Source organism: Argentina silus, assembly GCF_951799395.1.
Source record: "Argentina silus genome assembly, chromosome: Y".
Classification (NCBI taxonomy): domain Eukaryota; kingdom Metazoa; phylum Chordata; class Actinopteri; order Argentiniformes; family Argentinidae; genus Argentina; species Argentina silus.
Genome location: NC_139654.1, coordinates 3,697,501 through 3,712,500, shown reverse-complemented (window position 1 = coordinate 3,712,500; position 15,000 = coordinate 3,697,501). Strand labels below are relative to the sequence as shown.

The 15,000-nt window shown below is 46.5% G+C and overlaps 2 protein-coding genes across 2 annotated transcripts in view; both read right to left on the bottom strand.

Annotated features, from left to right (window-relative positions):
- Positions 1-15,000, bottom strand: part of LOC310823883 (uncharacterized protein) — a 259,021-nt gene that overhangs the window by 93,502 nt on the left and 150,519 nt on the right. The gene's annotated exons all lie outside the window — the stretch shown is intronic.
- Positions 1-15,000, bottom strand: part of LOC310823733 (uncharacterized protein) — a 566,003-nt gene that overhangs the window by 549,275 nt on the left and 1,728 nt on the right. Inside the window, exon 3 of the mRNA XM_083696582.1 lies at positions 14,993-15,000. This exon is cut by the window's right edge and continues 70 nt beyond it. The gene's annotated coding sequence lies outside the window, so the exon portion shown is untranslated. The remainder of the gene's footprint in view (positions 1-14,992) is intronic.

Genomic DNA, 15,000 nt, shown 5'->3' with positions numbered 1-15,000 from the left:
GCTTTTTCTCTTTCTCTTGCCGTGTCGTGGTGATTCACCAAGGTTGCTCTCAAACCTCGGGCCGATCCTGCCGTGCTTAACTGGGAAACGTTGGGAATGGTGTTCAGGCCGGGGAAAGGACGTACTAGACTCACCCTGGGTGACACAACTCAAACACCCGATTTAACCAACTCTTACGTACACACACACACACACACACACACACACACACAGGAGAAGGAACAACATGTACGTTGGATAGATAGACAGGTGAAGGAATCTATGGAAAGTGAATTACAGAACATGTCCATGTTGTACTGACAGAGAAGGAGAGCTGTCTTCACATCCACTCCCTGCTATCTTACACACAGCAACGTGATCCAGCATCACAACTCAAACACCCAATCTAACCAACTCTTATATACATACAGACACTCTCTCCTGTGTTATTCTCAGAGTTCATCATCAGTCTGATTTGATCATCTAATCATTCATCTGGATTGTTTCACTGTCAGTTGCATATCCATCAAAAAAAGTAAAAAACATGTAAGCTTCTGTTTTTTGTCACTCAATTACAGTCTATTTCATTATCAGAAGCATTTAATTTAATTATATATATATATATATATATATATATATATATATATACAGTACACACTACACCCTACACACTAAACACTACACCCTCCACACTACACCCTACACACTATACACTACACCCTACACACTGGGAGAGGGAACATCTGTACATCCAACATCTCAGTGAAAACACACCACTATCCAACTGCATCCTGTTATGATCCATCATCTTTGAGCCTTTGGTGTTCAGTGTGATCTCCCTGAGACTAGTTTACACAGGGTCACTGAACAGCCATCATACAAAAACCCAAACCCTGGGTAGAGGGGCTCAGTGAATGTGGAGTGGAATGTGTGCAGGAGGGTCCGTGTGTCAGAGGAGACGCTGTAGAAGGACAGAGTCCCGGCCGGCCAGTCCAGATACACTCCTACTCTGTGGGAGCCAGAGGAGGGGACAGGTATGTCAGTCTTATTATTATTGTGCCAGGCGGAGTAACTGTCATCAGAGCATAACAGACTCCAGGACTTGTCATTGAATCCCAACCCACAGTCATTACCCACTCCTCTCCTGCTGATTCCTTTATATGTCACTCCTATACCAGCCCGTCCCCCACTCCACTCTACCTCCCAGTAACAGCGCCCAGTCAGGCCCTCTCTACACAGCACCTGTGCATAGCCCTCAAATCTCTCTGGGTGATCAGGATACGGCTGCTCCTCTCTCCCCCGTGTCACCTTTCTGTTCTCCTCAGACAGAGAGAGGTCTCTGTTTGCTGTGTTTGGGTCCAGTGTGAGCTCACAGGCATCTGGGGGAAGAGCAGAGGGAGGGAGGGAGGGAGGGAGAAAGAGAGAGAGGAGAGGGGGAGAGAGAGAAAGAGGAGGAAGAGAGAGGGGAGAGAGAGAGAGAGAGAAAGAGAGAGGGAGAGGGGGAGAGAGAGAGTGAAAGAGAGGAGAGAGAGAAAAAGAGGAGAGAGAGAGAAAGAGGAGGAAGAGAGAGGGGGACAGAGGAAGAGAAAGAGAGAAAGGGATGAAGGGAGAGAGAGAGAGGGAGAAAGAGAGAGAGAGAGAGAGAGAGGAGGAAGAGAGAGGGGGACGGAGGAAGAGAAAGAGAGAGAGGGAGGGAGGGAGAGAGAGAGGAGGAAGAGAGAGTGGGACGGAAGAAGAGAAAGAGAGAGAGGGAAAGAGAGAGAGAGAGAGAAAGAGAGGGAGAGAGAGAGAGAGGGGAGAAGGGGGACAGAGGAAGAGAAAGAGAGAAAGGGATGGAGGGAGAGAGAGAGAAGAGAGAGAGGGAGAAAGAGAGAGAGAGAGAGAGAGGAGGAAGAGAGAGGGGGACGGAGGAAGAGAAAGAGAGAGAGGGAGGGAGGGAGAGAGAAGAGAGAGAGGAGGAAGAGAGAGTGGGATGGAGGAAGAGAAAGAGAGATAGGGAAAGAGAGAGAGAGAGAAAGAGAGGGAGAGAGAGAGAGGGGAGAAGGGGGACAGAGGAAGAGAAAGAGAGAGAGGGATGGAGGGAGAGAGAGAGAGAGAGAGAGGATGGGGAGAGAGAGAGAGAGAGAGGAGGAACAGAAAGGGGGACGGAGGAAGAGAAAGAGAGAGAGGGAGGGAGGGAGAGAGAGAGAGTGGGACAGAGAGGAGAGAAGAGACAGAGAGAGAGAGATGGAGGGAGAGAGGGAGAGACAGAGAGAAGGAACAGAGAGGGGGACAGAGGAAGAGAGAGAGGGATGGAGGGAGAGAGAGAGAGAGAGAGAGAGAGACAGGGAAGAGAGGAGAGGGGGGAGAGAGTGGGACGGAGGAAGAGAGAGAGAGAGAGGGAGAGAGAGAGAGGGGAGAGAAAGAGAGAGGGAGAGAGAGAGGGGAGAGAGAGAGAGAGGGAGAGAGAGAGGGGAGAGAGAGGGGGATGGAGGAAGAGAAAGAGAGAGGAATGGAGGGAGGGAGAGAGAGAGAGAGAGAGAGATGAGGAAGATAGAGAGAGACGGAGGAAGAGAAAGAGAGAGAGCGAGGGAGGGAGAGAGAGAGAGAGGAGAGAGAGAGAGTGAGGAGAGAGAGAGAGAGAGGGGACGGAGGAAGAGAGAGAGAGAGAGGGAGAGAGAGAGGGGAGAGAAAGAGAGAGGGAGAGAGAGAGGGGAGAGAGAGAGATAGAGAGAAGGAACAGAGAGGGGGATGGAGGAAGAGAAAGAGAGAGGGATGGAGGGAGGGAGAGAGAGAGAGAGAGAGAGATGAGGAAGATAGAGAGAGACGGAGGAAGAGAAAGAGAGAGAGCGAGGGAGGGAGAGAGAGAGAGAGGAGAGAGAGAGAGAGTGAGGAGAGAGAGAGAGAGAGAGAAAGGGGACGGAGGAAGAGAAAGAGAGAGAGGGATGGAGGGAGAGAGAGAGGGATGGAGGGAGAGAGAGAGAGGAGAAAGAAAGAGAGAGGGAGAGAGAGAGAGAGAAAGGAGGAAGAGAGAGGGGAACGGAGGAAGATAAAAAGAGAGAGGGATGGAGGGAGAGAAAGAGAGAGAGGGAGAGAGAGAGAGGAGAGAGAAAGAGAGAGAGAGAGAGGGGGGGGAGAGAAAGGGAGGGTGGGAGAGTCAGATATGTAGGCTGTCTTTGATGAGTCTTTGATGAGTCTCTGGAGAGGATCAATGGAGGGAGGGAGGGAGGGATAGAGGGAAAGAGAGGAGGGAGGAACAGAGAGAGGGAGGGAGGGAGAGATAAAGAGAGAGAGAAACTGTCAGCTACTTCAGGAGAAACACACTCACATTGGAAGAACTGGGCTCTGGTCTCGGGCTCTGGTGGCAGGAAAACATCCACTCCATTCACTACAGACGGGAGGGAGGGAGGGAGAGAGGGAGGGAGAAAGAGGAAGGGAGGAGAGGGAGGGAGGGGGAGAGAGAGAGAGAGGGGATGTAGGGGTAGAGGGAGGGAGAAAGGGATGAGAGGGAGGGAGGGGGAGATAGGGAGAGGGAGGGAGGGAAAGAGGGAGAGAGAAAAGGAGGGAGGGAGAGGAGGGAGGGAGGGAGGGATAGAGAGAGAGGGAGGGAGGGAGGGAGAGGAGGGAGGTAGGGAGATGGAGGGAGAGGAGGGAGGGAGGGAGAAAGAGGGAGGGTTAGAGGGAGGATGGAGGGAGGGAGAGAGGAAGAAAGGAGGGAGGCAGAGAGGGAGGGATAGAGGGAGGGGGGGAGAGAGAGAGGGAGAAAGAGGGAGGGAGGGAGAGAGGGAGGTGGGGATAGAGGCGGGAAGGAGGGAGGGATAGAGGGAGGAAGGAGGGAGGCGAGAGGGAGAAAGAGTTAAGGAGAGGATAGAGGGTGAGAGGGATGAAGGAGGGAGGGAGAGAGGGAGATAGACAAGGGAGGGAGGGAGCGAGAGGGAGAGGAGGAATGGAGGGAGGGAGAGAGAAGAGGGATAGAGGGAGGGATAGAGGGAAGGAAGGAGGGAGAGAAAGAGGGAGGGAGAGAGGGATGGAGGGTGAGAGGGAGAGAGAAAGAGGCAGGAGGGAGGGAGGGAGAGAGGGAGGGAGAGCATAGAGGGAGGGAGAGGATAGAGGGAGGGAAAGAAGGAGAGATAGAGAGAGGGATAGAGGGAGGGAGATAGGTAGGGAGAGGGGGGGAAGGGAGGGAGGGAGAGGATTGAGAGAGAGAGGGAAGGAGAGAGAGAGAGGAGGGATGAAGGAAGAGAGGGAGAGGAGGGATAGAGGGAGGGAGGAAGAGAGGGAGAGGAGGGATAGAGGGAGGGAGAAAGAGGGAGGGAGAAGATAGAGGGAAAAAGAGGATAGAGGGAGGAAGAGAGGGAAGGATAGAGGGAGGGAGGGATGCAGGTCGGGAGGTATAGAGGAAGGGAGGGAGGGAGGGAGGGAAAGGAAGGATAGAGGGAGAGAGGGAGGGAGAGAGGGAAAAAGGAGGTAGGAAGAGAGGGAGGAAGAGTAGTAGAGAGAGGAAGGGAGGGAGAGAGAGGCACGGAGGGAGGGAGAGGAGGGAGAGAGATGGAGGGAGGGAGAGATAGAGGGATTGATAAAGGGAGGGATAGAGGGAGGGAAGGAGGGAGAAAAAGGAGGGAGGGAGGCAAAGAGGGAGGGAGAGAGGGAGAGGAGGGAAGGAGGGAGGGATAGAGGGAGGGAGAGAGAAAAGGAGAGAGGTGGGGGAGGGAGGGAGGGAGAGGATGGAGGGAGAGAGGGAGGGAGAGTAGCAGAGAGAGGTAGGGAGGGAGAGAGAGGCACGGAGGGAGAGCAAGAGGAGGGAGGGAGGGAGGAAAGGGAGGGAGAGAGTGAGGTAGGGAGGGAGAGAGGGAGAAAGGGAGAGAGGGTGGGAGGTAGAGGGAGAGAGGGGGTAGGGAGGGAGAGAGAGAAAAAGACAGAGAAAGAGGGAAAGAGAGAGAGAGAGATTGGATGGGGAGAAGAGGTAGGGAGGGAGAGAGGGAGGGAGAGAGGGAGGGAGAGAGAGAGAGGGAGAGAGACATGTGTCAGTCAAGGGTTGTAAACATGGACAGGTCCCACATTGTTCTGATGGGGGGAAAAGAGAAGGCCTCACTTTGCAGGTTAACCCTTTGGGGACCAGGGGTATTTTCTCCATTTTTACATACATTTTTTCTTTCTCAATTTGAAGGCACTTCCATACAAAATAATACCCAAGTGTTTCATATCAATATTTTCAGTACAAACTCAGCTTTCTTGATTGTGATGGATGTTTACCCCAAGAGCACTGTGTGAAGAGGTAAGTAGGCCTAAACATGAACATTTCGAATCCGTTTTTCAGAAATGTTTCAAATCCCATGTGAAAACATATCTTTACCCATGTGGATGAATTGTTTTGGTGCATGAAATTCATTTATGAAGTCCTGAGCTACACAGAAATGGTATACAATATGAATAAAATACTAGACAGAATATAAAAAAGGACTTCTAATGGATCCTTGTAAACACATCTTCTCTGCTTTCTGTCTCTGTCACTGTCACTGAAATGTTTGTCAATACCGACAATGCCGACAACACGTGTAGCAAAGAAGATGGACGTGTGAATCGACCAATCACCGACGGTAAAAGGCAGTGTCTAACGACTCAAGCTAGTCTCCTACCAAGTTCACCAATTACGCAGGGAGGGTGTGTACCAAGCTGTTCTGAGGCTCATAGCTCCGTCTGTGAGTGAGAGGGCATGTCACAGGAGGGCGGAATCGAAAGCTGAGAGTCTTCCGATTCAGGGGATATTTAAACCATGTTTCTAGGATTATCACGGAGATATTGATCAAAACATTTTGGAAACCCCTGAAAACGCGGCCGCATGTTTGAGGTCCCGAAAGGGTTAAGTCAGTAGGGTTAGGGTTAGAGTTACGGGTTGGAGTTGGGGTTGGGGTTAGGATTAGGGGTTAGGGTCTGTTGTTGGTTAGGGTTTGGGGTTAATGGTTTAGTATTTGGGTTAGGGTTGGTTTTAGGGGTTAGGGGTTAGTGTTAGGGGGTAGGGTTAGGGTTTAGGGTCTGTTGTTGGCTAGATGTTTTCATTGATGGTTTAGTATTTGGGTTATGGGTGAGGGTTAGGGGTTTGGGGTTTAGGGTCTGTTGTTGGTTGGATGTTTTCATTGATGGTTTTGTATTTGGGTTAGGGGTGAGGGTTAGGGGTTTGGGGCTTAGGGTCTGTTGTTGGTTGGATGTTTTCATTGATGGTTTAAAATTTGGGTTAGTGTTAGGGTTAGGGGTTTGGGGTGAGGGTCTGTTGTTGGTTGGATGTTTTCATTGATGGTTTAGTAATTGGGTTAGGGGTTAGGGATTAGGGGTTAGGGTCTGTTGTTGGTTGGATGTTTTCATTGATGGTTTAGTATTTGGGTTAGGGTTAGGGATTAGGGTTTAGGGTCTGTTGTTGGTTGGATGTTTTCATTGATGGTTTAGTATTTGCTTTTGGGTTAGGGGTTAGGGTCTGTTGTTGGTTGGATGTTTTCATTGATGGTTTAGTATTTGATAGAATAGATGCTGAATTGTATGTGACTTTAAATGTCCGACTGATGGGGAAACGGAAAGTCATAAAAAGAGGCTTTGTCAAGAGGAGGGGAGACAATAGGATTTGCACACCCTGGGGGAGTCCAAAGGTTTGAGTGACCTGGGTCTGCGAGGACCATTTAGTCTAAAAGCCCACAAAATGAAATCTAACCTGTTGCAGAGAACCGGTGTATAGACCTCCGCGGTGAAACGTGGTCCTTGTCTACAAGAACATTGGCTGGGAATACCCACACTGTGTCCTCTCATCGCGGCCTGCGCACCCTCTCACTCACCACTCTTTCTTCCTCTGTCTTAACCGCCCTACCCTCTGTTGAATCCTTCTCTCTTCTATCCACTGATGCAGCTTCCTCCACCCTCCTGTCCTCTCTTTCCTCATCCGTCTACTCTCTGTCCACAGATCTCAAGGCCGGCAAGATCCTCTCCACGCGCTCCCTGGCTGTCTGAAACCCTGCAAGCTTGTAGAATAGGGCTCCGGGCAGCTGAGAGGAAATGGAGAAAATCTGGCCTTCCTGATGATCTAGACCACTATCTCACTCTCCTCCTCAACTACACCTCATCTGCATCAGCTGGTAAAGCCTTATACTACCATTCCAAAATACAATCCTCTGTCTCTGACCCAAGGAAACTGTTCTCCACATTTTCCTCCCTCCTCAACCCTCCTCTTCCCGCTCCTCCCTCCTCTCTGTCTGCTGATGACTTTGTCACCTATTTTGAAAAGAAGGTTGATGACATTAGCAGCTCCTTCCCTCTACCTCTCACCAACAATGCTACCTCTCCTCCCAAACCCACTGTGCAACATCCAGTCTCTGGTTTATCAGATTTCTCCCCCCTCTCTCCTGAGGATGTTCTAAAGCTGGTCACATCCAAGCGGGCAACCCCAAACCCAAGACCTCTTTCACCCCTGCTACCTCGCTGGTCAAGTTCTCTCCTGCTAATGAAATAAATGTTAAAAAATTAATAAATATAGCCTACTGGCATTACAACTGCCAATGGCCCCTGGTGTGAGCATTGATTACTTTGTCTAATGATGACTGTTGGAAAGATGATTCACTTACTTAAACAAATGTATTGTTGTAAGTCGCTTTGGATAAAGGCATCTACTAAATGCCATAAATGTAAAATGTAAATGTGAAAATATTGGTGTTAGGACGACAGAGATTGGGTGAGATTATTTATAAATTTCTATCGAAAATAAAGATTCCTAATTCCACAAAGGAAAGATTGAGGTAGAGAGGATAAGACCGGCAGATTTGTGAGGGGAGTAAAGAAGAGAAGAGGTTCTTAGAGGTTAAATGGGGGGTTAGTGTTAGGGTTAGGGTTAGGGTTAGGGTTAGGGTTAGAGTTAGGGTTCGTTGCTTTTATGACTTGTGAAGAAAAGTCTCTGGATAAACCATCAGCTCTAGTCTTTGGCATTTTTATTTCAAAGTATTTTCACTTAACCTCCACCACAAGATCCCTTCAGTTTCTTGTATTTCCTTTTTGCCCAGCCAGTGGGATTTTGCCAAACTGCCATTAGTTTGTTTTTTAAGGCTGGTGAAGGTTCCTTCTTGTTGGGATTAGAAATTCGCGAGGATTATTTGGTTTGGAGTCGCGTCACGGATGGATCCGTTTTCTATTGGGACTAAGTGGATTAGGGAGGGACTTGGACCTGAGGAGGGAAAAACCCAGTGATTGGTTGGACATTAAGGGAGGGGGCTTTGTGATTGGATATGGACCCTGTTGTGTTTGTTTGCTGAGTTACAGATATTATTTCCTACATTTCTCTGTCTATTAGTTTTCTCCTGATCACCATTCTATTACTAATAAATAATGTCAATCATATACAAGGAACAGGGAAGAACAGTAGATCCACATTTTTTGTGACACAATCTTGATAATATTGATTATTGACAGTTACACACACACACACACACACACACACAAACGTTTACATACACTTGTAAAGAACATGTATGTCATGGCAGTCTTGAGTCACAAAAAAACATTCATGAAGTTTGGTTCTTTTATGAATTTATTATGGGTCTTCTGAAAATTTAACAAAATCTGCTGGGTCAAAAATATACATACAGCACCTTGAATTATCAATTTTGGTGATGTAGAAAGTTGTGTAAATCAAGTTTTATTTGTGGCATGGCCTCTTAACTTCTTATGAGTGATTATGATTGACTACAACTGGTGACTTATTTCAGCCCATTTAAATAGGGCTTTTTTGATACATTCATTACACTCAGCCAAAAACGCTACAATGGGAAAGTCTAAGGAGCTCAGCACGGTCTGAAAAAGCGCATCATTGACATGAACAAGTCAGGAAAGTCACGTGGAGCCGTTTCAAAGCAGCAACAGGTCCCAAGATCAACTGTGAAAACAATTGTTTGTCAGTATAAAATGCTTGGCACAGTTGTGTCACTGCCACGATCAGGAAGAAAACGCAAGCTATCACCTGCTGCTGAAAGAAAATTCGTCAGGATGGTCAAGAGTCAACCAAGAACCACCAAAAAGCAGGTCTGCCATGAATTAGAAGCTGCTGGAACACAGGTGTCAGTGTCCACAGTCAAGGGTATTTTACATCGCAATGGGCTGAGAGGCTGCCGTGCAAGAAGGAAGCCGTTGCTCCAGAAGCGACACCTTAAGGCTTGACTGAAGTTTGCTGCTGATCACATGGACAAAGAAAAGGCCTTCTGGAGGAAAGTTCTGTGGTCAGATGAAACAAAAATTGAGCTATTTGGCCACAATGACCAGAAATATGTTTGGAGGAGAGAAGGTGAGGCCTTTCACCCCAAGAACACCCAGAGCATAATACTACCACCACCAAGCTTGACGGTAGGTATGGCCTGTTTTGCTGCCAGTGGAACTGGGGCTTTACAGAAAGTAAAGGGAATAATGAAGAAGGAGGATTACCTCCAAATTCTTCAGGAAAACCTAAAGCCAGAAGGTTGGGTCTTGGACGTAGTTGGGTCTTCCAACAGGACAATGACCCCAAACACACATCAAACGTGGTAAAGGAATGGCTAAAACAGGCTAGAATTAAGGTCTTAGAATGGCCTTCACAAAGTCCTGACTTAAACCCCATTGAGAACATGGAGTGGAGTGTGCTGAAAAAACAAGTCCGTGTCAGAAAGCCAACAAATTTAGTTGAACTGCACCGATTCTGTCAAGAGGAGTGGTCAAAGATTCAACCAGAAGCTTGCCAGAACCTTGTGGATGGCTACCAAAAGCATCTAATTGAGGTGAAAATGGCCAAGGGACAGTTAATCAAATATTAGCATTGCTGCATGTATATTTTTGACCCAGCAGATTTTGTCACATTTTCAGAAGACCCATAATAAATTCATAAAAGAACCAAACTTCATGAATGTTTTTTGTGTCAAAGAAGTATGTACTCCAATCAATCCATCACAGAAAAATAAGAGTTGTAGAAATGATTGGAAACTCAAGACTGCCATGACATACATGTTCTTTACAAGTGCATGTAAACTTCTGACCACAACTGTAACTGGTCTGAAGTTGAGGTGATGAAAGTTGAGCAGGTAGAGTTTGTAACCCACCTGTAGTTGAGATGTTGGGTTAGGGTTAAGGTTTAACCTTAACCCTAACCCTAACCCTAACCCACCTGTAGTTGAGATGTTGGGCCATTCTCCCTTAAGGAGGTCCTCTAGTTTGTCTCTCAGCTCAGACACAGCCTCACTCACACCTCCAAACAACTGAAGAGGACCCTCAATGATGCTGGGGAAGTCTGAACATACACTGGGACTGGAGAGAGACTGATAACTCTGGAGAGAGAGAGACAGAGAGAGAGGCAGAGAGAGACAGAGAGAGAGAGAAACAGAGACAGAGAGAGAAAGAGAAGGAGATAGAGAGAACAGAGGATGAATGAATAACTGAACAGTAATCTTGTTTCAGTATTGCAGATGGAGGGTCAGTGTGGTTACCTGGAGGAAATGGATGGGATCCTCTGTGTGTGAAAGCTGCTCCAGCTCAGCGTCTCTCCTCCTCAGCTCAGCTATCTCCTGCTCCAGTTTCTCCACCAGTCCTTCAGCCTGACTCACCGCTGCCTTCTGCTGGGCTCTGATCAGCTGCTTCACCTCAGACAACCTTCTCTCAATGGAGCGGATCAGCTCCGTGAAGATCCTCTCACTGTCCTCCACTGCTGTCTGTGCAGAGCGCTGTTAGGACACACACACACACACACACACACACACACACACACACACACACACACACACACACACAAACGTCTTAAGGCAATTGAATCTTATCAGACAGGAAAAAGCCCTGGTTTTGATGGCATACGAGTAGAAGTATATGAAACTTTGGTGAGATACTGAAACATCCATTACTGGCAGGAGAAGTTCCTCGAAAAACAACAAACTATCTGACACACAACAAGAGGGTCTGATCTCGCTATCACTGGTCAGTATAAAGACCCAGTCTATTTAAGGACGGGCCTCTCCCTAAAAGCTTCAATCATTCAAAAACTATACTGTACTTTACCAAACTGGTTGTGTAGCAGATTACTAAAAGAAGCTCACCCTCGATTTAAAAAAGGCCTGTTGGCCTTCATACAGATCACAACATCTCAGTTTTGGGATGTTGAAAATGAAATACTGTGCAAAGTATCACTCTTGTTAAAACAAGGCATACAAAGCTGGTTACAATTTCAATGTTATCCTCCAGAACAATCAGATCAAATATTACAGCAAATAATCAGATTAAATTCAAATATACTATTTACTAATAGTGTGTGTGTGGATGGAGTTGATATATCTTAACACGTACAACAGGAAAAACACCAAATAAACCATAATGGACATCAATGACCATGGAAAATAATAAATAAATGAATAAATAATAATAACATAAATAGGTACCTAGTGATGGAATATATTTGTAATAACTATTAAAATGAATAAAACAAACAAAGTACTTAAGTCCTCTGATGATGGGGGGTAGTGACTGGGCAAAAAGAAGAAAAGAAAGAAAACACACACACACACTCTCACACACACACACACACACACACACACACACACACTCACTGTGAGAGACTCCACAGCCTGTTTGGTCTCCTTCAGTTGCTTCTCTCTCTTCTGGACTCTCTGCTGGACTTCCTGCTGACTCATCCCCAGCTGACGCTGTAGACACACACACATTGTTACTGTATACTACACACTGTTATGATTCCAGAAGAGAGAGAAGCACTGTTACACTGTTATGAGTCATCGTACCTGTGAAAACTTGTCTGATAAGAACCAGATTGTAAAACAAGAACACCAACAACCTTAACCCTCTCCATACACAAACACAGTCATGTGGATCTCTGGAAATATCATTCAATCAGTCAGTGACATTTACTTTTAGATGTTTTACAGACAGAGTCACCAACTAGTAGCTCTGGTTCTTACTTATTACTCATAGTTGTCCTGTATGTGATATTCAGAGTGATACCAGTCTGAAGCTATTCTTCTTACCTGTTTCTCTGTCCTTTCTGCTGCAGCTGAGACTGTGTCATGGCCTTTATGTTCATCCATGGAACACAGATAACAGATACACTGCTGGTCAGTACGGCAGAACATCTTCATCACTTCATCATGACGAGAGCAGATTTTCTCCTGCAGTTGTGTGGAGGCTTTGACCAGCTTGTGCTTCTTAAAGGCAGGATATTTATAGTGAGGCTGGAGGTGAGTCTCACAGTAAGAGGCCAGACACACCAGACAGGACTTGAGGGCTTTCTGCTTTCTCCCAGTGCAGACATCATACGCCACATCTCCAGGTCCAGCATAACAGTGAGCAGGAGGAGCAGCTTGGAGTCTTGTCTTCTTCAGATTCTCCACTGATTCTGTCAACAGAGTGTTTTTCCTCAGAACAGGCCTGGGGATAAAGCTTTCCTTACACAGGGGGCAGCTGTAGACCCCCTTCTGATCTTCCTGATCCCAGCAGCCCTTAATACGTATGTACGTATGTATGTATGTATGTATGTATGTATGTATGTATGTATGTTAGTACGTTTGTATGTTTGTATGTATGTATGTATTAATATGTATACAGGTTAGTACAGGTTAGTACGTACATATGTATGTATGTATGTATGTACGTATGTTGGTATGTATGTATGCATATATGTATGTTTGTATGCATGTATGTATTAATATGTATTAATATGTATGTTTGTATGTATGTATGCATCTATGTTAGTATGTTTGTATATGTGTGTTATTGTGTATGTATTCATGTATGTATGTATGTATGTATGTATGAATATGTATGTATGTTAGTATGTATGTGTGAATGTATGTATGTTTAGTATGTATGTACATATGCTAGTATGTATGTTAGTATGTATGTATCTGTGTATGTTAGTTTGTATGTATGTTAGTATGTATGTATTAGTATGTATGTGTGTATGTATGTATGTATGTATGTATGTATGTATGTATGTATGTATGTATGTACATATGTTAGTATGTATGTATGCATGTTAGCATGTATGTTAGTATGTTTGTATATGTGTATGTTATTATGTATGTATGTATGTATGTATGCATGTTAGCATGTATGTTAGTATGTTTGTATATGTGTATGTTATTATGTATGTATGTATGTATGTATGTATGTATGTATGTATATACTGTATGTGCATACGTGCGTGCGTTTGTGCGTGCATGCATGCGTGTGTGAATGTGTGTCTGTGTCTGTCTTTAACATGAATGGAACTCACCTGTGATATGTTCATATTCTCTCTTTAATGTTTCAGCGAGCTGGTTCTGGTTCATCTTCCTGAGGATCTCCAGTGTGATATTCACAGCATCGTCATCACCGTAGGTGTCCACCAGCGTATTCACAATGTCCAGCTTGTCAGCTCCATCCAGTTGGCTTGTTGGGATGTGATGGAAGCCTTCTGGTATGTTCTTAGTCAGGTACCATATAAACAACTTCAGGTCTGTCGTGACCAGCTCCTCCAAAGTCTTCAGCAGCAGCTCAGGGACAGGAGCCATTGTGGATCACTGAGAATACATGAACAAATGAGCTGTAGGTGTGGAGATGGTTTGGTTTGACCACCACTGGCCAAGTGCTCCATGGCTGAATGTGTGGTTGCTCTAAGTTGTGTACAATGTTTACAGTCTTGGTTTATCACCTCTGTGCTGTCATCAACTGATTTTGGATCACTGAGAATAACACATGAGAGCAGGTGAGCTGTCATGCTGACTACCTACCAGCAGGTGAGCTGTCATGCTGACTACCTACCAGCAGGTGAGCTGTCATGCTGACTACCTACCAGCAGGTGAGCTGTCATGCTGACTACCTACCAGCAGGTGAGCTGTCATGCTGACTACCTACCAGCAGGTGAGCTGTCATGCTGACTACCTACTAGCAGGTGAGCTGTTTCTGTCCAGAAACAACTACTCACCCTGACTCCCTTGTGTAGATCTGAGAACAGTGGACAGGTGTGGCTCTGTTTTCCTGTATATATTTCTTTCTCTCTCTCTCTCTCTCTCTCTCTCTCTCTCTCTCTCTCTCAACATTGGACAGGTGGGCCTCTGTTTTCCTGCCACCTCTTCTCCTCCCCTGTCCTGTTGTCCTCTCTCCTCTTTTACGTATTGAGGGGTAAACAGGGCAAGTAGCTTATGCCCCATTAGGCACCAAAACTTGTGTGTGTGTGTGTGTGTGTGTGTGTGCGCATGTGTGTGTGAGAGAGTGTGTGCGTGCGTGCATGCGTGTGTGTGAGAGAGTGTACGTGTGTGTGTGTGTGTGTGTGTGCTACACACACACACACACAGGCATGCTAGAGGCATCAGCAGCGGTTGGACGAGCTGGGGAGAGAGTCACAGAAGGAGGTGGACCAGAGGTAACCGTGTTTTAACCATGTTTGGACCGTAAACATGACCGTAAAATGACAAAAAAATTAAAAATCACTTGACTGCAACTTGACCACAACTTGAACTTAACCTGGGCGTCACTTGACCGTAATGTGACCGTAGGTCGACTGTCACTTGACCGTAACGTGTCCGTCATGTAAATGTAACTTGATCATAATGTGACCGTCACTCGACCGTAATGCAACCGCAAACTCAACCACAAATGGGACCCCCTCTTCCCTCCCTCCCTCCCCCTTCCTCCTCCCTGAACAGAGGAGGACGAGCTGGGGAGAGAGTTACAGAAGAAGGTCGATCAAAGGTAACCGTGTTTTAACCGTGTTTTTCGACCGTAAATTCAATCTTGACCGTAACTCGACCGTAAAGTGACCATCACTTGACCGTCAATCGACTGCAAACGGGACCCAGAACCGTAACATGACCGTCACTTGACCCTAAATTGAATCTTGACCGTAAGTCGACCGCAAACAGACCCCCCCCTCCCTCTCTCTCCCCCCCCTGAACATCTCTCTCTCCTTCCCTTCCTCCCCCCTCCTCCTCCCCCCCACAAGCACAAACACGCCCACGCCCACAAGCACAAACACTTCTAGGAAAACAAAACTTACAGAACTTACGTTTTTTC